The 24186-nt window shown below is 37.9% G+C and overlaps 1 protein-coding gene and 1 pseudogene across 4 annotated transcripts in view; one reads left to right on the forward strand and one right to left on the reverse strand.

The window, feature by feature from the left end:
* SUPT3H (SPT3 homolog, SAGA and STAGA complex component) overlaps window positions 1-24186 on the reverse strand; it is a 322329-nt gene that overhangs the window by 224558 nt on the left and 73585 nt on the right. The gene's annotated exons all lie outside the window — the stretch shown is intronic.
* Window positions 10963-11911, forward strand: LOC308420858 (large ribosomal subunit protein uL18-like; annotated as a pseudogene). Its single transcript has one exon. The product of its transcript is annotated as a large ribosomal subunit protein uL18-like (transcript).

The following is a 24186-nucleotide window of genomic DNA, read 5'->3' on the forward strand; positions in this document are numbered from 1 at the left end:
CTAGGAAAGGCCTCCTTTTCTTGGATCCCAGGCAGTCCTGCAGTGAAGCCTCCCAGGGCTGGAATGACAAGGCAGGCATTTCAACAGGGAGGTAATAACTGCGGGAGCTCAGCGGAGCATCCTTTCATATTCCTTAAACCACTGGTAACCCAGCAACAGTTTCTGTTTCGCTGTGAGTATCCTATCTTTAACCATGATAGGCCTATCTCCTACCTGTCAGCAGCACCAGAAGTATTCATAATTCAGAAATGTTTTCCTTTTTAGCAATGCAGGATTTTGAACTCCGACTTAAAAAAAAAAAAAAAAAAAAAAAAAAAAAAAAAAAAAAAAAAAAAAAAAAGGCTGTGTTTCTTTAAGACCAGAGCCTTATTTATGGGAGTCTGTGGCTTAACTGAAAACAATTTTTCTGTTCCAAGGAAAGTCAGTCAGTTTGAGTCTGAAATGTACAAACTAGCATCCGTCCGCCAATAGAAACCTATGGTAAAGGCACCGAGATCAATGTTATAACTCTCATTAATTAAGTCAGAGACATAAAATTAAAAGCCAAACCAGAGAAAATAAAACATAATTTTTAAAATTACAATGCATCATAAATGTAAATACTGTGCAGCATCTCTTATTTAGGTCAGCAAAGAACTTCATAAAGCCACAGTATGTGAATATGGTGAGTAGCAGATTTATTACACCCTCGGCCACCACACAATAAGCATTGAGAAATCCCTCAGTGCCACTGTACAGTTTGTTCACTAAATGCTCGTGTGTACTTTACTTATTTCTAGAATTGCTGCAATATTAAATAGAAGTTTAAATTTGATATGTTAATTGAAAATAAGAATGCATTAATGAAAAATTAATCCACAACCAAAATGTCTAGCAAATAGCTACAGTACATACATATCACACAATCTTAAAATCACGTCCTTATGTATGTAAGCTGGTACAGCTACCTCACATCCATGATAAGGGAGCCCGCCAGGAGTGTGTGAGGAAGCATCTAGCAGTCAAAATGTGCTGCTGTGACAGATGAGCAGAAACGCGAGGGAACATCAGCAGCCGAGGCAGAAAGCAGACGGCAGCGGGATCTAGAGTCCCTGCCCGTGAAGGCCTACCTACCGTTGCACACATCACAGCACCACAGGAAGCCTTAACACAGAAAGATTTAAAACACACGCACACACACACACACACACACACACATTTGTAGCATTTACATACTTGGCTACCCACAAAACTTGTAGAAAATTAATCTAGTTGTAATAAATGACCATTCTCCATCTTTTACCACCTATATTAAAATTAACAGGATGAAGTGAGCTACTGGTTATAAGTAACCATACATAAAGATTCATATAAGTGCAGAGGTGTCACTGTGTGATGAGAGGATGAAGATTTCAATCTAAGCAAACTTGTTAAAATCAAAACTGCTGTTCTGATTGTATCTCATATACAAGAAAATAATGACAAATCTATATCATTCCTTATCTTAATCTATTGAATTTTTCATACTTAAATAACACAGATAACATAACCATACATTATTAAACATAACCAAGCACTATTACACTTTATTGTAAACTAAGAGTTATTCTATAACTGTCTTCTGTCTTAAAAAACAAAACAGAAATTCTACAGCTAAGCTATAAGAATTGGCTATAAGAAAATATTCTCATTCAGCATCTGAAACATGAGCCTTCCATTTAAATGCTGGTTTGCTGTTCACTACAAAAAAGTAGCTTATTTCTTTTTCAATGAATAATGTTCCCTATTTAGATAAATACGGGAAGTAACACCACCAACAGAATTTGATTATCTATAATGAATGTTAGTTACTCCATGTTCCCTTTTTAAACAATAAATTAACAAATCAACACGCTCTATAACATTTGTATAAACGTTAAAATACTACCTATCAGAAAGTGGAAGGCATAATGGGGTTAATTTTAGACTGTGCACAGTCATTCCCCACAGACTTGTACTGCCCAGTATGGACTAGAATGAATGTATTGGACACGCGATGTTACTCAGAGGAAAGAGGGAGCATCTAGCCAAATCTTCATTCATATCTAACATTTGTGGACGCCACTGTAATTGAAAGACTGTTTCCAAACAGATAGCTACAGACTTCAGTTTCCTTTAGAATAATATGCCTTCACTTCTGCTCCAACAAAAACAGTCATATCCTTAAGCTTTACCAAAATGCCTTATGCTTACTTTGTAAAATATTACCACGTTGTTTTGCTTTAATTTACAATTAGTTGAACTAATAAAATGTTGTTCAATTTTCCAAATTATGTTAACATGTTGGAACATGGTAGAAAGGTGTCTAATCAACATTTTCTACCAGTGATGTTCCAAGCTTTCAGATTTCACTTGCATTGAATTTATCTTCATGTAACTTCCTAGAATGATACAAATTATATAAATTTTCAATTACAAAACTGATTATACCTCCTCCTAAAAGAAGATCAATTTTATAAATCAAGCTGCCATAATCAATGCTAACAGTTTTTACATATTCTCATTTTCTAGACCTATACAATAATTAGAAATTAAATAAGACAACTCATATGCTATTAAGTCATGATATATCATAACAATATCTAATTGGTGATGATGCATTTTTTGAAACTTGTATAAAAGAAGGCAAACATGTTAAAAATACAGATAACTATGAAATAAAAGGTTTTAAAATCATTATTTTAAAAATAATAAAATTAAGAACACAGAGAAAAGAAAAACAATAGAAGCCTTTACACTTCCTAGTTAGATATTAAAAGCTAATATTGTGACAACACAACTTTAATCTACTATTTAGCTGACAGTAAATTCAAAACCATTAATAAAGTTAATGGGAACTTAATCACATCGGTTTTACTCAATGATGTTTTTGTACTGAACAGTCAAATGTGCCATTTAGAAAGACTCCCTAAATAATTTTATTCATAAACTTTTCCTAATAGCTAATACTATAAAAATGCACAATATCAATATTCCTCAAAAAGATCCATGAAACAGCCTGGCCATTGAATACAGAATACTGACTGAGGTGAGGAAAAAAATCTCCATTCAAAGTAAATCCCCAATTCAGGCGATGGGTTTTATTTTCTCCAAGTTTCAGGTACACATATTCAGCGCTTTGAAAGAAAATGCAGTGCAAATTGGAGACATCTTGGCGTTTATGAATAACAGCCTCTGTGTTGTATCTACTGAGAACAAAGCATCTGACACACAACAATAAGAACAAGTCTTGTCTGGTGCTTTGGAGAAAGATTCCAAAGTGATTTAAAGCACTGGTCAAAAATCATGAGAGAATATGAAGGTGTGGAACAGATGGTGACAATGACACAGAATGTGAAGACAACATAGCAAAAGACATGAAGGAGACACCTGAACCTAGTAAACCTCAATCCTCTGTCTCAGCCTCTCTCTCCCTACCTGTGCTGCAGCTGCAGCTGCTCCTCCTCCTCTTCCTCCTCCCCCTCACCCCTCATTCTCTGAGCTCAACTACATCTTTCTGAAAGATGTCCTTGATCATCCCTCCATAGTAGTTCTCAAGCACAAGGCTGTGCTTTCTTTAATAAACTGCAAGTTCCACGGGAAGAAATTTTAAATCGCTCTTATGTTCTACTAGTCCTGAAGCTCGAGACAAAAGTCTAAAAGAATAAGTATTTACTGACTGCTAAGGCAAGAAAACAGGGAAGATATGAAGACCTAGGTGAGCTGGCATTCAGATGACAAACTGGGGTAACCATAAATGTAGAGGCACACAGATGATCCTGATTCCTGGTGACACTCCTACCTCACATTCCCTTCATCTCTGCTTCAGTCTTCTCTTCCAGAGGATTTTACATATTGACTCTCACAAGACTCCATGGAAAAGGGGAAGATGTTTGAAAGCCGGTACGCTGAGTCATGTCCAAACCCTGATGGACTCACAATGTCCTGTCTTCTTGCTAGTGTGGCTGACAGGCACCTAACAGAAAGCGCCCCAGCCACGCAGGCTGAGCTCAAAGCACTGAGCAACACTCCTGGTTCTCACATCCTGCCTGTTCTGTGCTGGGGATTCTCTCTTCCTCCTCTTGTTCTCACTGCTGCCCGCTGAAATAAACGGCTTCTTCCTGGAGTTAAGCAGCTGCTTCTAGATTCCAGTAGGACACTTGATTGCAGGACACCTAAGTCCAGTGACCCCTTAAAATACCCACATGCTGGATTTCTCAGAGTCCTGACGTTTAACCAATAATAAAAAAAAACTGGTGAAGGATTATGATTTAATATCCTAACAAAACCAAAGTTTCTCACTTGTTCTTTAAAAAAAAAAAAAAATCTTCCTTTAGAATAGTGATTCTCAACCTGTGAGCCATGACCCTTTGAGGGGTTGAACAACTTTTTCACAGGGGTTACGTGAGACCATCAGAAAAAAACAGATCTTTACATTATGGTTCATAACAGTAGCAAAATTACAGTTATGAAGTATCAACAAAATAATTTTGTGGCCGGGAGTCACTACAACATGAGGAACTGTATTAAAGGGGTCACAGCATTGGGAAGGTTCAAAACCACTGCTCTAGAACCTGCCCAAACCATTGATTCAACACATTGGCTTCCTGTCTTTATCAAGTTCATCTGTTCCCTAAAAGAAGCACTCACTTAAGCAGCATGTGTCGTCCTCTTCATGCACATAAAGACCTAAAGCTGCAGGGCCCATGAGTGGAAGCGTGCTACTTCAGCTCCAGGAGAGATTTTTAGTTCTTCCTCCATTTCTGTAGTGTGTATGTCCACTACAGGGGGCGGCACCTACAGTGTGCATATTATAGATAGACAGCAACCAATGAACTGAAGGTGACAGCATCAATGGTAGTGCTGGTGATAATTCATGTCACCTTCCAGCTTTTTCTCATAGGCCAGCTCTCTTCACAGGGGCCATCTTAGCACAACTATGACAGAGGATTCCACACACACATGTGACTGAGTAAAATTGATATTTCATTGTATTAAGTTTTAGCTATCGTGTTTCTGCTTGTTCAAGATGCCCTCATTTAATAACCATTTTCTGGAGTCCTGCCATGTCCAAAAAGAATCTACCATATGAATAGTCAAATATATAACATACATCATGACAGATGTACTAGTCAGGTCCACATACTAGTGAAGGGAACAGATGGAATTTTAAATGTGGTGACTTATAAAGCCTTCAATGACGATGTAATACTGAGGCAAAGACATGAAGGAGGTAAAAACGGGAGTATGGGGATTAAAGGGCTTTGTAAGTACAGAACGGCCCTAGGGCAGTTCAGTTGTAGTGTTCTTTGTAGGGTTGTTAGTCAATGGTACCAGGATTTCCGCCAGCACTAGGAACAAACACCAGAAGCCAGGAGTGAGGCCATGTGCATAGCATGAAACATGCGGCGTTTACTCCTCTGAGAAGAAAGAGTTCTAAACTGGAGCAAAGGAACCTCACTGGGATTTCTGAACTTTCTCTGGTCATCATGTGAAGATAACAGTGAGGAACGAAGACAGGACTAGGGGTTGGGACTTAAGGGAAGGACAGATGGGGTTTTCTTTAAAACTCCAACGGAAAGGCAGTGGCAGCCACTAATCCAACGTGAGCAGATAATGGATATACGATGAGATACTGAGATGCTGCCATCGGTGACTGCGAGGAGACAGAGTGGACAGCCAAGACCCCAACCTACACCTGTGATCGTGACTCTGCTTCCAAGTTACATAGGCTTTCCTTCTGTAGCCTGCATTTGTGTGCTTGGATTCAGCTTAGTTCCTACTTACCTAGTATCAACTGATGACAGATGTGACCTAACATTTTGGGTTGTCTATCTGCTTCTATTTTATCATTGTTGTGTATGTATGATACATGTAGGAGGCAGGAATGAACCAGAGCACACATGAAGAGACAAGAGGACAACTCTGTGACATTGGTCTTCCCGCCTTTCTGTGGACCCCAGAGATCAGACTCAGGTTAGGCTATTCCAGTCATGACTTTCCCTGATTGATAGGCCACATTCCCAGCCCCCTTACCTAGACTTTTGGTCATAGTCTGATGCCTTGTCTTATTGAGCTCCTGATACTTGGCTGCATTTCCTTGGCTTCTGGCTTCTTCTCCCACTCTCAGTCTTAACAGGGTAGTACCTTTGGTTCTCAGTCTGTGACTCAGTTTTCAAGTTATATCTGCCTAGAGTTCAATTTTCCTGCCTCCTTCATTTAATAATTTTTGTCGACATGCTGGGGACCACACTGATAAATCTAGTCATTTTGTAATCTAAAGGCATTTAATTGGATCACATTCATAAATCCCTTTTAGCATGTATAGTAGTAACACATTCATTAGCTCAAGGATTAGGACTAAAAACCTCACTAGATGCCATTATTCTGTCTACCACAATAACTGAAGGGTTGAAGAGTATGGGTTGGTAGTACGTTTAGACCCATCGTTCCAAGATGGCTACCAAAGCTCATTCTCAAGCCCAGATTCAAGAGGACAACAGGGTAAAGTGAGATGAGCCCTCGGCTGACCTTCCTTTGATACACCACCCCTAAAACTTTCCCACCACAGTGACATTCAGTACATGTATATTAACTGCACTGTTACGTTTCCCCTTCATACAAAAAGGGAAAAAAATCAAAAGAACTTGAAGGTCTTCCAACATAAACAACTGCAACTGAAAATAATAGCAAAAAGAAAAGCTGTAAACACACAAACCTGAGCTGAGAAAACTCTAGTTTTTGTAAAAATAAGTACTTTTATTTCTTAACATTCTAGGTTTTTATACCATGAAGACAGTAAGGTCCGACTTGCCTCCTCAGACACACACCACACACATGCATTGAGTGTGTACCAAAAATCCTGCCTTCCTAACAAACCTCCTTGCTCAGTGATGGTCCTGGGACGCACACTTGTCCATCCCACGGGCTCTTCATGCTATAACTTCTTATCATGAGAGCATCCCCAATTAAGTTTCTAACATGAGAACTTTGAAACACACAGCCCTCATCATCATTAAGATGAGGAGTAAGGAGATGACTCAGTGAGTAAAGTGTTTGCCATGCGAGAATGAGGCTCTGCCATCTGAGGAACTACAGTACTAAGGTAAAATGGCAGGTATGGCAGGACACACCGCTAAATACCAGCACTGGGACATAGAGACAGGGAGAACCTTAGGCCTTATCTTCCAGCCAATGTGGCCAATCAGCAAGTTCAGGTTCAGTATACAAATAAAAGATTCCTATTTGTTTCTTAAACACATTCAAGTTACCTGTGCCTGAACCACAAAATGATACTAAAGCCCAATACAAATGATGATGGTGGTGATGATGATGATGAGGATGATGATGAGGATGAGGATGATGGTGGTGAGGATGGTGGTAATGATTATAATGATAATGATTATGATGATGATAGTGGTGGTGGGGGTGGTGGTCTGTGTTTATCTGGCTATACTTAGGCTAATTAAAAGAAATAGTCTAGTAACAAGGTTTAACATACTCCTGTCTTCTACTTCATTGCTCACTGAAAATCGTGCTTCAGTTTGTGTAGTTCATCTCTTTCCTTATGCAATTTTTCAGTCAGGCCCATTGGTTACTTTCTTTCTTTTAGCTGAAACATAGCCCCTGCTGTTCCCACTTCTTCCATTCAGTCATCATTCGGACTCCATCACAAGATGTCCCTTTTCCTAGAACCTGCTCTTCCTGTGGTCTCAGTTCTGACACTAGCCTTGAAGATCTACGGGTACACACACAGGGTTGTGCCATAGATCCACAGCTTTCGAGGTCTTCTGACTTATACTAGACTTTTCCACACTCAGCCTTGGTACCCTCTTATTTCCCTTAGCTTGAGAATCTCCACACACTGCCCTACATGACAAGTCAGGATCCCCTCTTCCAACAGCTCTCTGAACACATACACTCTAGCGTTCAACTGACCCAAAGTAGCCATCTAGACAAGAGCACAGCAGACACGGGAGGGTTATATATAACCTATATACAAAATCCACTTCATATAGATGCCTCCAAACAAAAATGAACTATTTGTAGTTTACAGGGGGAAACATAAATGGCTACATTTTCCAGTGTTCAGTATCAGTAAAAAAAAAAAAAAAAAAAAAAAAAAAAAAAAAAAAAAAAAAAAACATGTAGATCAAACAATGTATTGGTAAATTTCCAGAGAAACAAATATTCATAGCCACTGTTAATGAGCAGAGATAGAATAGTCAATAATATTTTTAACCATGGGACTGAGGAGCTGACTTAATCAATAAAGTGACTACTGTGCAAGCATGCAGACCTCGGTTCAATCCTGAGTCCCAGCACCCACATTTAGAAAAAAAAGAAAGAAAAGCCAGGTGTGATGATCGGTGTGGTGTGCATAACCTCTCAGGTGGGAAGCTGTGACAAAAGGATCTCATGGGCTCGCTGCCCAGACAAACCTAGACAAACACACAAGCTCCCAGCTCCATGAGCAATCTGTCTCAGCAAAATGAAGTAGACAGCAATAGAGGAAGACACCCACATTCACAGGCACACACATACACATGCACACTAAAGCCATTAGTTATAATTCCAAATTTCCACCCTGTGAGAACCCTGATCTCACTTATGGAATTGAAGTTTATGACTATCTTAGACCAAGTTGTTACAGCCGAAGAAGCAGACCAAGCGCTAAGTCTGTAACCATGTAAGTACCTGGTGCTCTTGGCCTTAATCACAAAAGAGAAAATGTAAGGGCTGAAGAGATGGGTCAGAGGCTAAGACATGACCCTTTGGTTCTTGCATAAGGACCCAGATTTAGTTCTCAGCACCCACAGATCAGCACGCAACCATTCCCAGAGGCTCTAACTCCATTCCCAGGAGAGCTAGAGCCCTCTTTTTGACTTGGAGGGCACTAGACATGCACAGGGTACACAGACATAAATGCAGGTAAAATACTTAGGCACATAAGACAAAAATAAATCTTTTTTAAAAGAAAAGTTAGATTAAGACAATGGGCTTGATCACTAATTGCCTATTTTACTAGGAGAGTTACTGGATTCTCATGACTCAATACACCTTGGGGAAGTTTGAAACTTGGTACTGAATAAAGACTACTTCAAAGCTCCTAAAAGGCATTTAAGTTTACATAAGTTACTACTTAAATGTAAACAGCCATGCCAATAATGTCATTAGCATTCAAAATAATTCCAAGATTGTGAAATGAAAAAGAGTTACCATATTGAAAGCAATTAGCTCCAGGAAGAGAGTGAAAGAATAAAGCAATGTATAACTGAGCGAGCACAGCACAGTGTCAAAGAGGGCAGTGACCACCCAAGTACAGAGCAGCTCAGAAGGAAGAAATCAGTTCTCTACAACACCTTAGGAAAAAGTCTAAATGTGACCACACACATGCCCAATTCATGAAGTTTGAGAGGAGAGAAAATAACTGGGGGAAAATTATCTAAAACTTAAGCAAAAGAATAAATTATGCCAAACAGGAAAGTCACATGACCGACGGCAGTAAAACCTGAAGATAATAAAATCAGCGGAAAGGAAATCAGCTCTAACACTAAGAAATATGAAAGGAGTGAAAACATTCCTGTCCAATGGTTAACTCTCAGGAGGGGAGGAAAAACACTGAAAACACACCGTCGTAAAATATGGATCATAGAGTACTGAATAGCTTAAAATGAGATGTTTGCAACCCACCACTTACGGATAGTCAGGAAAAACACATTTATGAGGACACTAAGGGTGGTTGTTAGATACCAGTTCACAAAGCAGAGTAGGAAAAACAAGTGCCAAGAGCATAAACAGCCCGGATTTCCTGCAGGGTGAAAGCACTGCCATGGAACTATCTACTATGCCTATAATCTCAACAATTGGGGGAGGAAGAGATAACCATTGGAAACCAGCCTGGGCTACATAATGAGACACTCTCTCAAAAACATAAGTGGAAGAAAAACATTTAATTAGCTGCTTTCTAACACTCCCAAACAAACTGAGAACACTGTACTTACAAGAGCTGGCACCAGTTTGGTGGTTCAGTGGGTGGGGCTTTAGTCCCTGCTGCACATGAGCAGCTCCCATGCAAACCAAATAAATAAAGATGGAGATGAAGACTAATTATATTGTGACCTTTAAGATGTGTCAGCTTTTAACTCATTAAGGGTAAAAAACAAAACAAAGGAACAAAACGCAGCTAAGAGCTCTAAAGCACTGCTGTCATTGCTTTTCTATCAAATGCTGTTTCTTCAGTGTGTGGTGGCAAACCAGGGAAATCGACTCATTCCCTCTCAGAACAATAGAGGTCATTTATACAGTGCTGTGGGAAGGTTTTAATACCAAGACACGTGTCTGGATTATACAGCACAGTTACTTTAATATTTTATTCTATCTAGTATTTTTTTAATAAATTAAGAAATTTGTACTTTAAAACTGGAATAGAAAGTCCTTAATAAAGTACTGGATAAAAGGAATCTTGGCAAATCATTTACCAACCAAACACAAAAGATTGACATGTTGGCTATATGCTATAAAATGACATTCTCCCATGATTTAAAGTTACATTTAAATCAAAACAAAAACTACAAAAAAAAAAAAAAAAAGACCCTAAAGATAAAGTTAATATTTAAGAGAAAGTGTTAAGACAGCCTAAGTAGAAATGAGAGTGTGGGGCTTCACCTGAAATCAAAATGTTGTGGTCATAGCCTCCAAGTCACTCACTATAATGTAACACCCAAAGCAATCGATATCAAATTATGTACCATTCTATTACTTATAATATAATCATAAAATGCAATAAAACCTACTGAAAACCAGAAGGGAAAAACATTCAAGCACTAATATAGGATGGAAAGAAATAAGACTAGAAGAGTACACAGAAAAAAATTAAATGAAAAAAAGCACGCTTTTTCCCCCTAGCGCAGCCGACTCTGCAGGTCTGCGTGAAGCCACGGTTGCGGGTCTCTGTTCCACGGGATGGGGTTCGTGAAAGTTGTCAAGAACAAGGCCTACTTTAAAAGATACCAAGTGAGATTTAGAAGGCGGCGAGAGGGTAAGACTGACTACTATGCACGAAAAAGACTGGTGATCCAGGACAAGAATAAGTACAACACACCCAAAGACGGGATGATGGTTCGTGTAACAAACAGGGATATCATCGGCCAGATTGCATACGCCCGCATAGAAGGGGATATGATCGTCTGCGCAGCATGTGCACATGAACTTCCAAGGTACGGTGTGAAAGTCGGCCTGACGAACTATGCCGCAGCCTATTGTACCGGCCAGCTGCTGGCCCGCAGGCTTCTGAACAGGTTCGGCGTGGACAAGCTCTATGAAGGCCAAGTGGAGGCGACGGGAGACGAACACAACGTGGAGAGCATTGACGGCCAGCCTGGAGCCTTCACTTGCTATTTGGATGCAGGTCTTGCCCGAACTACAACTGACCATAAAGTTTTTGGGGCCCTGAAGGGAGCTGTGGATGGAGGCCTATCCCTCATAGTACCAAACGATTCCCTGGTTATGACTCTGAAAGCAAGGAATTCCATGCAGAGGTACATCGGACGCACATCATGGGTCAGAATGTGGCAGACTACATGCGCTACCTAATGGAGGCAGATGAAGATGCGTGTAAGAATCAGTTCTCTCAATACATCAAGAACAATGTAACTCCAGACATATGGAGATGTATGAGAAAGCTCATGCTGCTATCAGAGAGAATCCAGTCTATGAGAAGAAGCCCAAGAGAGAAGTGAAGAAGAAGAGGTGGAATCGTCCCAAAATGTCTCTTGCCCAGAAGAAAGACCCGGTTGCTCAGAAGAAGGCGAGCTTCCTTAGAGCTCAGGAACAGGCTGCTAAAGCAGTCTTCTATGAAGATTTTTTCATAAAGACAATAAACATATTGATCAAGCAGCTTTTTCTGTGTTAAGCTGTTATTGTGAGACTATAGGAAATAGTGTGAAGTTACAAAAGCAAAAGTGTAGCTAGTTTAATTTATTTTACCTTTTCTCTTGTTGCACCATGACCTGCCTCTGCTGGGATTAAGGGCAAGTGTCATCACACCTGGCTGAGATTCTATTGTTTCTCTTGACAAAACAAGTTTTTTCCAGGGAAAGCCAGCTTACATGGGCTCCTACAAAGCTCTGAAGTGTTTCTTGGGTTTGTAGTCTTCCTTTCAGATTTTCAGATCTGGTAGCAGCAGCATGAGCATGGGGACATTCATTTATTACACCCAGGTGATTAGTGGGAAGAACACCTCAGGATCAGTCTTGAAAGTGAACAACTGGTGCTAACCCATAGCTTTAAAGGTTTGAAAACTAAAATTCATGGATATGTTTCTTTTTTTTATGGTGCATGCCAGATCTGAAATTACATAGGGTCAAATATTAAACTTTGCATATCAGGTTCATGTGGGAAAATACTAGGTGATATTTATGCCCACAAGGAGGAAGGACTATCTTCCTGATTTATTCTAGTCTTATTCTATCTTGGCTGAGGTGGTGTACATCTTTATTACCTCTGCCTTACAGTGTCTCCAGCACTAGGGCATCACACAAGTCAGGTAAACAGTTAACTGCTTATCTAGACCCCCAGCTTTAGAATAATGAATTTCGGTCACGGTGGTAACTGCGTCTTAACTTTAGCATGCAGAATATATGCTGAACCTAAAAGCCATTCAACAGTTCACTCCCATCTGAAGTTAAGATGTGTAAGTATACAGTAAATCATGCTATATTAGATTAGCTTTTTAATAAATGAGTCATTGGAATTTAAAAAAAAGCATAATATTAAACTAAGCTTCATACAAATAGATAACATATACCATTTAAGAGGCTAGGGTTGGATAATGTATATAAAAATAACTCTTGTTTAACAGATGTCTAAGATAATAAAGTATATTAATTATCCAAATTATATATTTTATAACATCTAAAAGTATCAAAATATCACATCATACTCCACAAACATAATGTAGCTAATGGATCTGCTCTGTACAGAGTATATACTTATTAGAATTTCCAGTTATACCCTTCCTGGGAGAAAGAGAGGGAAGTAGTGTGGACACAGGAAAACAAAAGAAAGACAAACACATACCAATACATAAAAAGCAGAATAGCAATATTGATGTGAATAAATTAGATTTCAGAGATAATAACAAGACATGAAAAAAGGCATTGTGTTAAGACCAAAAAGTCAACTCAGTAAGAAATGAACAATTCTATGAATGCTAACCTGTTGTGGATTGAGTTTAATGGTTGCAGTATGTTATTTGGGTTCCTGTATGCTGAGGGTCCCTCCCTCCAAATGGTTCTGATTGGTAAATAAAGTTGCAGCAGCCAGTGGCTGGGCAGAGACAGAAGCCGGACTTTAGGATTCATGGACAAGGGGACCAAGAGAAAAGCAGAATCACCATGCTGAGGAAGTTGTAAGATCAAGGCTTGAGAACTGCAGGAAGAGATGCATATCAATTATGTAAGAGCCAGGGAAGAGTGACCCAGCCCCTCCCCCATTGGGTCAGGGGTAGCAAAGATGGAATATAGATTTTACTAAGTAATAACTCAAAGTATCTAAGGAGAGGGAGGCGTTAACAATTTGGAAGTTTGGAAGTGGCCCAGCCAGTTGACCTGACTAAGGCATATTAAATATAAGGCTCTCTCTCTCTCTCTCTCTCTCTCTCTCTCTCTCTCTCTCTCTCTCTCTCTCTGTGTGTGTGTGTGTGTGTGTGTGTGTGTGTGTGTGTGTGTGTGTGTGTCTTTCATTCAAGATTACAGAGCATTGGGGTAGGTAGCAACGAACTCTGCTGGGGAGATTAGAGCAGATTAGTCAACTACAATACTAACCATATAACAGACTGTCAAACACATACAGAAGTAGACTCAAAAAATGTAGAATCAAACAGCTAGAGGAATCGGTTGAAAAGCTATCAAGGATCTAAGAACTTTAAACACACACCAAGAACAAAACATTGAAAACAAATTATAACACTTTACCCTACAGCAATGGTTCCAGGAGGCTCCTTAATACATGTCCTGGGCTATAAGACAAATTTCAACCAGTCATCTGTTTATTCATAATGGGATGAAACCAGAATAAATAAAAGAGAAAAAATCCCTAAACATGTAGAAATTAAACAGAATACGTCTATATAATTGAAGGGTAAAGAGAAAATCATGAAAAAAATCTAAACATGCATAAAACGAAATTAAAATTGTAACATAACTTATTAGGTGTGTATATATCAGAAAAGGGCATAGGCAATGCTAAGAGAATAAGGAAAAGTGTCTGAAAGAAATGACCACAGGCAGGAGAGACGCTAAGTGGCTCAGAGTACGTGTTGCTCTTGCAGAGGGCCTGGGGCTGTTTTTCAGGACACCCAGGAGGCTCACAGTTGCCTACAATCCCAGCTCCAGTGGATCCAATGGCCTCTTCCAGCCACACACATGCATACACAGAAATACACAGTCTCAGAAACGAAGGTAAATCTTCACAATAAATCACCTCACAGAACGGGAATGATGGGCAAATAAACACAAAGTGGTGGCAAGAAGGGAACACCACACAGATCTGAAAATACAAAAACACTCAGGGAGAAATGGAAAAAGGATAAATCTCCTTTGTCCACAATAAGTTAAAAAAAAAAAAGTACAAGTCACAAACAGAAGAAGAAAAAAGGTTTTTTTTTTCTATGAATTTTATAGCCATTTTCATAGATGATGAGGGAAAATTTAGAACATCAAACATAAAATATCACAGCTAATAAAATGGACTAATTCCCTGAAAACCATTTGACCTATTAAACATAAACACACACACACACACAAGTAATCAGCATACTACTGTAAATTCTAACCACTGCTACAACAAAGCAAGAAAAGGAAATGCATCTAAATTTAAAAAGAACTTGGTATTTCTGTTTGGAGACAGTGTAATAGTCTAAGTAGCAAAGGACAAAGAACATCTATTACGAGCAAGTGAATTAACTAAGCCTCTAGGAGAGGAGGTCAACGCAAAAAAAAAAAAAAAAAAAAAAAAAAAATAGAGCTACCTCTAGATAGTACCATAGAACATGTGGAAATAGAAATCAAAACACTACTTGGAAATTATAATTATCCCCAAAACACCATTTTTTAAAAATAAAACTGTTGTATAGCAAAATGCTAACAGCGAAATCAAATATGAGCTTAATATACTATCACTGCGTTCCTGGAATAGAAAACTACATATGCTAAAGACATAAATTATTATCAAATTAATCTATAGGTATAATGGAATGTGCATTTTAGTTCATCGGTTGTTTTTGAAAGACGTGGGGAAGGCTTGTTCCAAACTCCACCCTGGGGATAGACAAGCAAATCTTTGAATGATGACGGTGCAAATGCTCCCTCTTCCCAAGTCTATGCTCAGGAGCTGCTGAGCCCTGAGGGAACACGAAGATAGATGGCAGGGACAGGGCAAACCCACACAGCTAAGGGGCTGCCATCAAGCTCACAGCCGTCACTCAGGAAAGGACGGTGTATTTACCGCTCTTGTTGTTACCAACCAGAGACAATCTGCAAGATCTAGGAGTAGGCATGAAATTAAGGTGGATCCAAAGGAAAGGATAAATAGGACATCATAGAAATTAAAAATGTTTGCTTTGAAAAGTAAAATCCTCTTGTGGAAATAAAAATAAACTACAAACCAGAAGAACACTCAAACCTAAAAGCAACATAACCAACAATTCAGTAAGAAACTAAATAAAGCCTAAAGATACATTCCTCTAATTTATTATAACTTTAAAAATACATTGCTATAAATATCAAATCATGATATAATTATTAGAAACACATTAATCAAATTTGGAAATCTACTAAAACTGTACTATAAAGTTCTAAATTCCTTTTTTAAATGTCTTCATCTAAAATATTAATATAATTTTAACCAAATGACATTAAGTTATATTACAAACCTGAGTAAAATGATAATTGTAATCAATTATATCAACAAACCATAATAAAATAAATGTGTAAATATGAGAAAACTATGGCTCAAAATAGGGTGTATAATGACACTGTATCAAAAGAAGTATTTTGAAAAAAAAAATCCATAAAAGGAAGTATCTTTTCTGTTGAATTCATTCACGGGATTGAAAATGGTGTGTATCATTACACACCATTGATAGGCACACATAATGTGCAGACATCATTAAAAGTAACTAAACACCTCCCTGTTGTTCAGAGGCTTTCCTGCCTCAGTTGCAGACCCTGCTTAAGAGTGCTGTCATTACCCACATGGAAGTAAGTCCTCCCCTGAAGGACTGCAAGTCCTCTCAATGGACATGATCTATGTGCCTGCGGGCTTACTCAGAGCAAACTATGACATGTTGCAGGGATGTTTTGCACCATGCACACACATTTCACGATTAAAACAAAAAACAGCATGAAGACATTGTGCTGGACTGCTTCTAATTACCAATGGAAGGCAGAGACCAAACCACAACATACTATCATAATCTGAAAATAAAATAAAGACAACAGCTAATTTAAAACTATATTTAATGCACTTCAAGGGTCATGTCTGTAAGTTAGACTATTTGTGCACTGCAATAAATTCAGGAATAACAAGTATGCTGGTGTGCATTTCTTTAAATTGATGCAATGTCGGAACAATTTAGCTTAGTGTTAAATGCCTACATAATCAATACTATGAAGAAAGAATCTTACCAAAAGAAGCAGGCCAAATACCGCCTCTTCATTTAATGCTTACATTATGAAATTTCTTACGAGCCATAATAATATTCTATGTTCAGGTAGGAAGTTCATCCATTTCACACAGACAGAGATGAGCTGCTGGTTTTATGCTCCTCCATAAGCTGGCGCACAGCCATTCTTTAGAGATGGGCTGGCTCCAGAACATCATTGTCTCAGAACCCAGGAACAAGGCTCCTCTCCAATGAGGCAGGCTTTGTGTCTATCATATACAGTAATATCTGCGCACACACACAAGCTCCAGCATATTTAAGTCTCTAGATTACTGGACACGTCTTATAATGTAACTGCTGTGTAACTGCATGGCAGAGAGTGACAAGAAAACCACTACATACATACTCATTGTAGATGAAAAATCTTTTCCTTAATATTTTGAGCTTGTCAACTGCAATATAGAAGCTGCCAGTAAAGAAATCCAGCTGTGTTTTGTCCCCCAAATCAGAAAGTTTGCTGGACATATGCCATATATCTCATTAAAAGTAAACAAGAATCTACTTTTTCACAGTAATATTTTAAATAAAATATGCAATTTATTATATTTCTTTCTCAACATCCTTATTACTTAAGTCAGAAAACCTCTAAAATCACATGCCAAAAATAATCCCAAAAGACACAGAGAGTTATTGCCTTTGTCCCGTCATAACTGTGATGCTGCCAGTAGAACTGAAGTTTCCTGGCAACAGACATAAAACAAAGGGGTTGAAAAAATAACACAATAGAGACAAAGTTAATGTAAACACTGTTGGCCTCCTGAGACCCCAAGATGTGATCTTCTTCGAAGGTGAGCAAATCATGTATTTGGTGTGCTCTGAGAAGTGTGCCCTGTCATCCGCTCCTGACTCTGCATATGGGTAGCTGTGGTTTCTTAAGAAATATAGCAAATTCAAGAAATACTGGTATCTCTCCATTGATATACACGTATATTTACTATTAACACTGTACATTTTGCTTAAGACTTGTCCCACTATAAGGAGGTATATAATCGTTTTTATTGTCTGTAGTCATCACTGGGCAGGAACTACTGATACACATAAATTGTGTACATAAAAATAAAACTTGTTACTAATACAGTGATAACTTTAGATCTTCTGATGGAAGTTAAGTTAAAAGCACATCTGGCTCTTATAGAACCAGTATCCACACATGAAGTTCCCAATATTCCTGCAACTCTGGCTCCAGAAGATGGAGTGTCCTCTTCTGGACACCAAGAGCTCCTCCACTTGCACATACACATAAACACAGGCACACGCACACACACACATGTACACTTTTTAAAATAATAATTTTAAGCCTGTATTGTTGACACTATATTTTTGCAGATATAATAACTGGAGCCTAAACTCAACTATTTTTCACTGTTACCTATGTACCACCAACATACACCTACTAAATTAAAAATTGTATTCTAAGCCCAGCCTAATTCTAAGCCCACATTTTCCTATACCAAAAAGCTGCCACAAAGGAAAATGTTTGAGCTTCCATTAAATATTTTAGAACAAGATTATATTCAATTACAAACTACATACTTTATATAATAAATATATTTTATTAGTATATAAATTATGTAAATAAACAATATGTTCAATTCTAAATTCCCTTCAAAACAGCTGCCATTTACTGGACAGTTAATATACCTTGTATCCTAATTTGCCCTTTCTGTTGCTGTGATAAAACACTATGACCAAAAGCAATTTGAGGGGAAAAGGTTTATTTGGCTTTCAGGTTGTAAACTTGGTCTCTGAGGGGAATCAAGGTGGGAGTTTGAAAGAGAAACCAATCAAACCATGCTGGTTCCAACTGCTTATGATTAGCTTTCTCATGGAGTCCAGGTCCACTTGCCTGGGAGAGGTCTGTCCACAGTGGGCGGCCCTCCCATATCATTAAGCAGTCAACAAACATCCTATAAATGTGCCTACAGCCTAGGCTAACAGAGGCAGGTCCTCAGTCGAAGTTCTCTAGTCTTGGGTGTGTCAGGCTGGCAACCAAGTCCCCATCACACCCTGTCACTTAAAAGGAGAAAAATGGAGATGGTGCAGTTTTGACACACCTACGTGGAGTTGCCCACCCATGAAAACTCTCCACGTATACCCTCAGTGGAAAGTCTGCTCCCATGTAAGAGCAAGTGCTGCCTGCTTGAAATGCTTGAAATGCTATGTGAAGCTCACATTCTTCTACAGTTACCTAAGTCTGCTCAACCCAATACAAAGATTTAAAATTCATTTATTCTTCAGTAACCTACAATTGTTGGTTCCAAACAGTGGGCATATGGCAAGTTCCTGATTTTTAACTTGGCTCATTTTAAAATTATATAATTATTTCAACTTTGGAGAAGCACTGGTTGACTGAAATACTACATACTTTGTGGCTTTTTAATCTAATTTCATCATCATGCCATTGTATTTCTTTTTAGCAGTAAACAAACCCACCTATGAAACTATAACAATTTCTGAGTGTTTTCATTTAATTAAGTGAAACTCTCCCAAAGAGATCTCTCTTCTAATTGGAACCTCCTTGATGATACACTAGAGATTTTATAAAATATAACATTCCCATGTCCTTAAAATCCCTAGAACAGGTAAGATAGGAGCCTTTCTTCAATTAACAGCTGAGTGAGCCAGATGTCCTGGAAAATGCTGCACCACCTCCGACTTGAACCACCTCCCCCTCAGGAATGCTTATCAGAGCCAGAGCAAGTGACACAAAAGTGAGCTTAGGTTACAAACAGAGACAAAGGAAGGGAATTGACACCATAAAGGAACTCGGGCAATAGGGATCAAAACTATATAAACTACATGTGCAGAATACTTTAAATTACTATGGGAGGAAGCAGTTTCTTACTGTTTTTATTTTTCTAAATCAATATACGGGTTTATTCAACTACATTTTAAACTTAATTAGCCTTCCCTACTCTATAAACACTAATAAATTATTTAATAGCAGAAGAGCTTAAGCAACTGGGAGATGGCTCAGCAGGTAAAAGCCAAGTATGATGTCCCGAGTTCAATTCCCGGGACACACATGGTAAAAAGAGACCCAACTCCCACAGACTGCCCTCTGGCCTCCACAATGATGAGTGAGCACACACGCGCATGTGCACACACACACACACACAAGTAAATAAGCAAACAAGTAAATGAATGAATAAATAAATAAATTGCAAACATTTTAGTTTAAACTATCCATAAAAAGCAACTGCACCCGTTCTCCACATACATATGACTTAATGCTCACTAAAGTACTTGAATTCAGAATAAATTCTCTTCTGAAAGCTGCATGGCTCAAGTGACATTACTGAGAAACAAACTTGTACATACTAGTCTAAATACTATTAAGGATAAAGGGTAGCTGTTAAGAAATAGAAAATGTAATCATCTGTAATTTGATTAGCTTTTATATTCAGAGGAAAATCAGAGTCATCTTCTAAATGTTTGTGCTATCTGCATTATGCTGCTTTGAGTCCATGAACACTATTATCATTTTTGTGGAGAAACTGATAGAAAACAGATCAACTGTGGTAAAATGATCCAATCCATTTGAAAATTTGCTTCCCGTTTTTCTTCACAAAAAGCCTAGCAAACACATGACTGTGTCCCACCTACACTGTGCACTGTAGACTTACCAGCAGACACACACTTTCCATTTGTAGATCAAAGCAGTCCACCTAGTACCAACAGCGGTAGGTACAAATCAGACACGGAAGCACAACAATAAGGAGCCGGAGCAGAGCAGACAGACAGAACTCGCCAGATACAAAGGGTAAGAAGCAGATGACAGAGAGGCAGAATCAGCAAACAAAAAGACAAAAACTAATGAGCAGGGAAGGGGACAGAATAAAGAAGAATGGAATTAGGAACAAGCAAGAACAAAGAGCAAGCAGTCTCTTTTGAGGACAAAATGCAAGGTTACACAAGAAACCAGGGACCATGTGGATGGTGTTTCACTATATCCAACTGCCACTGGGTATGTTTGATTTGAGCTGGTCCCATTAGGGCTCATGTACTGGAAACAATGCTAACAGGTTGGCCTGGAGTTTGCTATGTCATTTGACCAGCCAGAACTCAATAATAAACTCAGACTCAACTTCTGATTGCTGGGTTTACAAGCATGTGTCACAGTATCCAGCTACCTGATAGAGTTTTAATGTAGAGCTAAAACCTACTCACTATACCTTATCTACACCTAATCTACATCTAACAATCAATGTCACTAATTGTTTCAACCTTAAGCTCATCCTTTTCCCAAATGTATTCTAACAACTTTTCCAAATTTATACTTTCATCATTAAATCCCGCCCAGAAGAGCATTCTCAAGGCAGCACCAAGTAGAACACAAGAGCTTCCTGAAACTGCTGCCTGCCACATAGTATAAAACCCAACTTTAGCAAATTCCTCAACACTACTGTTGCAGATATGGTAGTTACAATGTTACCATGTTGTTTAAAACTCCCACTTATTCTTTTCCCTTAGATTGTGTTGTTACTCCTATTAAGTTTTTTTTTAACAACAATGCACTTTGATACTAATGTAATTTCTACTTCTTCCCAAAGACTTAGGTTCATTCCCTTATCTTCCCAATATTTTGCCACTTTTAATTATTGAATATAGAAAGAATTTAAAATGAGTTTATGCAATGCATATATTTTTTAACTGATGGTTTTGGCTAAAATTTGACTTAATTAATCAATACAATAAATGTGCATAAAAGCACAAAACAGCTCTGTCCATTGTTCTCTAGCATTTGGAATAGGGAGTTATATTTGTTTTAATTTTCACAAAAACATTCAGAATTTAAATTTTCCAATATTGGTAAAATTATAATTAACTATAGATAGTACCTGTTTTTCTTTATAAATGTACACAATTCCAGGTATTTCTTTTTCCTCTGCTTCTCCTCCTCCTCCTTTTTTCCCCCAATGTATCCACCTTGGCTAACAAGAGAAATCATACTTCTAAATTAACACCACTACGATGAAAAACTATGATGATTTCCAAGTAAATTGGATCTTTCTTTGTGTTTCACTGTGGCATTTTCTTGGGACTACAGAACTAAGCCCCTTTTCATGGTCCTAGGGACCACTCCTGCAATCTTCTTTGAAAAAGTAGCCTTTGCCCATTTCCACCTTTGGTTTGTTCTTAATGTTGAGCTTTAGGAGTTCTCTACACATAAATGTGTTCTGGGTACTTAGCTGTCTTCAGACGTATGTTTGGCAGGTATGTTCTCTTTCTATGGGTTCCTCTCTTCCTTTCCTTCATACAGAAAAGCTTTTAATTTTGATGTCTAGTATTCTACATTTACTTTAGCTATTCATGGTTTAAGTATCAGGGCCACAAGATCCTGAAGAATGGAATCTTATGAATATTCTTCTCTATACTTTTTTTAGACTTTTATAGCATTAGCTGTTGGTTTTAAGCTTTGACATAAGTAATTTGTGAAATGAACCTACTTAAAAGTAAGACACCATATCAACTTCTAAAATAATAAGAATCTTACTAGTCTATAATATAAAGTGATTTACACTAGAAATCTATTATATTCTGTTGATATAGCTTGGGCTATTTCACCTTGAAGCCAAGCCTAGAAAAAAAAATATTTATCTTTTGAAAAGCTGTGTCAGGTCAAGATGAAGGTCACATCAAAATCTAAACTCTTACATTGCCAATCTTTTTGAAACACAATGGCTCATCTTTCCATATAAACAGTCCAGATGCACTGTACTTACACTGGGGGGAAAAAAGCAGCACTTCATTGGAATATTTCACATGTATACAAATTTTTTTCTTATTGTGACACTTCAAAATAATTTAAAAACATTTATTTTATCACAAAACACATACTGAGTTTCACATAATTTACAAAAAAAAAAAAAAACCTCACATGCACATCTAAGTGATAAACATAATGTCATTAGAAGATTATCTAATAAAGCCATCAGTGATCTAAACAGTCTAATCCAGGATGGACACTGTGTCTCCGGAATAGAAGACTGGGGATAAGGATGGAAAGGGGTTTACTCAAGGCTCAGAACTCACACCCTAGTCATTGTTCCCAGACTGGACAATGATCCTTTTCTTTTTTTAAAGGGGGGGGGGGTCCTGTGGTCTAGTGGCATAATGCAGTTACAACCACACCCTAAAATAAGAATTCAGCAGCAAGCTCAATATCTTGTTAATTCTAAAACATCTTTTTAAAAATCTTCACTTACAGGTACAATCTAGGAGGAAAACAGAAAGGCTACCTAAGACCAGACAATAAACCAAAAGATACATATGAAACCCTCTATAATAAACTACATAATCTTTGCAAGAACTCATTAAAAACTTACCAAGATTAAAAACATCTCAGGTCACAAAACAAATGTAAATACATATAAAGCAATAGAAATCTTACAAGAAAAAGAAAAATATTTTAGGTGAAATATAAATAGAACATATCAGTATTTATTACATATCCATAGAGTAGTGCTAAGAGAAAACTTTAACATCAATGTGCGCATACTACAAAGGGGCTTAAGTCAGTAATCTAAGGTGCTGACTTAAGGAAGTAAAGAACATAAATCTAAATCAATCAGAATAGGGGACAGAGAAAACAAAACTCAATGAGACTAGAAAACATTTCTTTTTGAGAATCAACAAAAGCAACACTTCCCTAATCAGCAAGATGAGCTACTATAACAGACCCTACAAATACTCAAAGTATATTAATTAATAGGATACATTTTTTAAAATATGAATATAACTATGGATAAATTCTAAATCCTTTCCTTTAGTTACCGAGCTGTAACCAAACTGCAGAGTCTGCATCTGTTCACCACACTGAAAAGTTATTGGCCTTCCTTAGGCACTAAATCCTGACTCTCTTCCCTAGAAGATTGTATGAATAGTGCTCACTATGAACTTCTTCTCTTGGTGGAGTTGGAATTTCACTAGCAATGGCTAGTTAGGCAAATACCAAGTAAATGACAAGGCCTAAATAATAATTTTTTAAAAAGAAAACAAAAACAAAAACTGGGCACAGTGTCTGGAATCACAGCAATAAAACACAGAAAGATCACAAATTCTATACTCTGAGGAATACAAGATGAAAAAGCTTTCAACGCAACATTATAAATTAAACCAGATACATATACATATATCACTGGATGAACAACTAGGGCATAAGACAAGCTTGTAAGGCTGGCTTAACACCTAAATATCAACACCATCTACCACATTAACACCTAGAAAAAATAAATGGCATGCCCTTATCAGCTGAAACATGGAACGAATTTGACAAATTTAAGTGTCATGATTAAAAACCAAGTAGTCTAAAAAAGGTCTGAACATAAAAGTGTTGTAACTACAAGACTGTAGCTGATGTCATGGCTGCTGACAAGTGACATTAACATATAAGCTGGGAAGGAAAGTATTAACATCTCTTGTTTATCATCATTTCCTAGGTCTCTGTAAGAAATCCTAGA

This window comes from Micromys minutus (assembly GCF_963924665.1).
Source record: "Micromys minutus genome assembly, chromosome: 5".
NCBI lineage: Eukaryota > Metazoa > Chordata > Mammalia > Rodentia > Muridae > Micromys > Micromys minutus.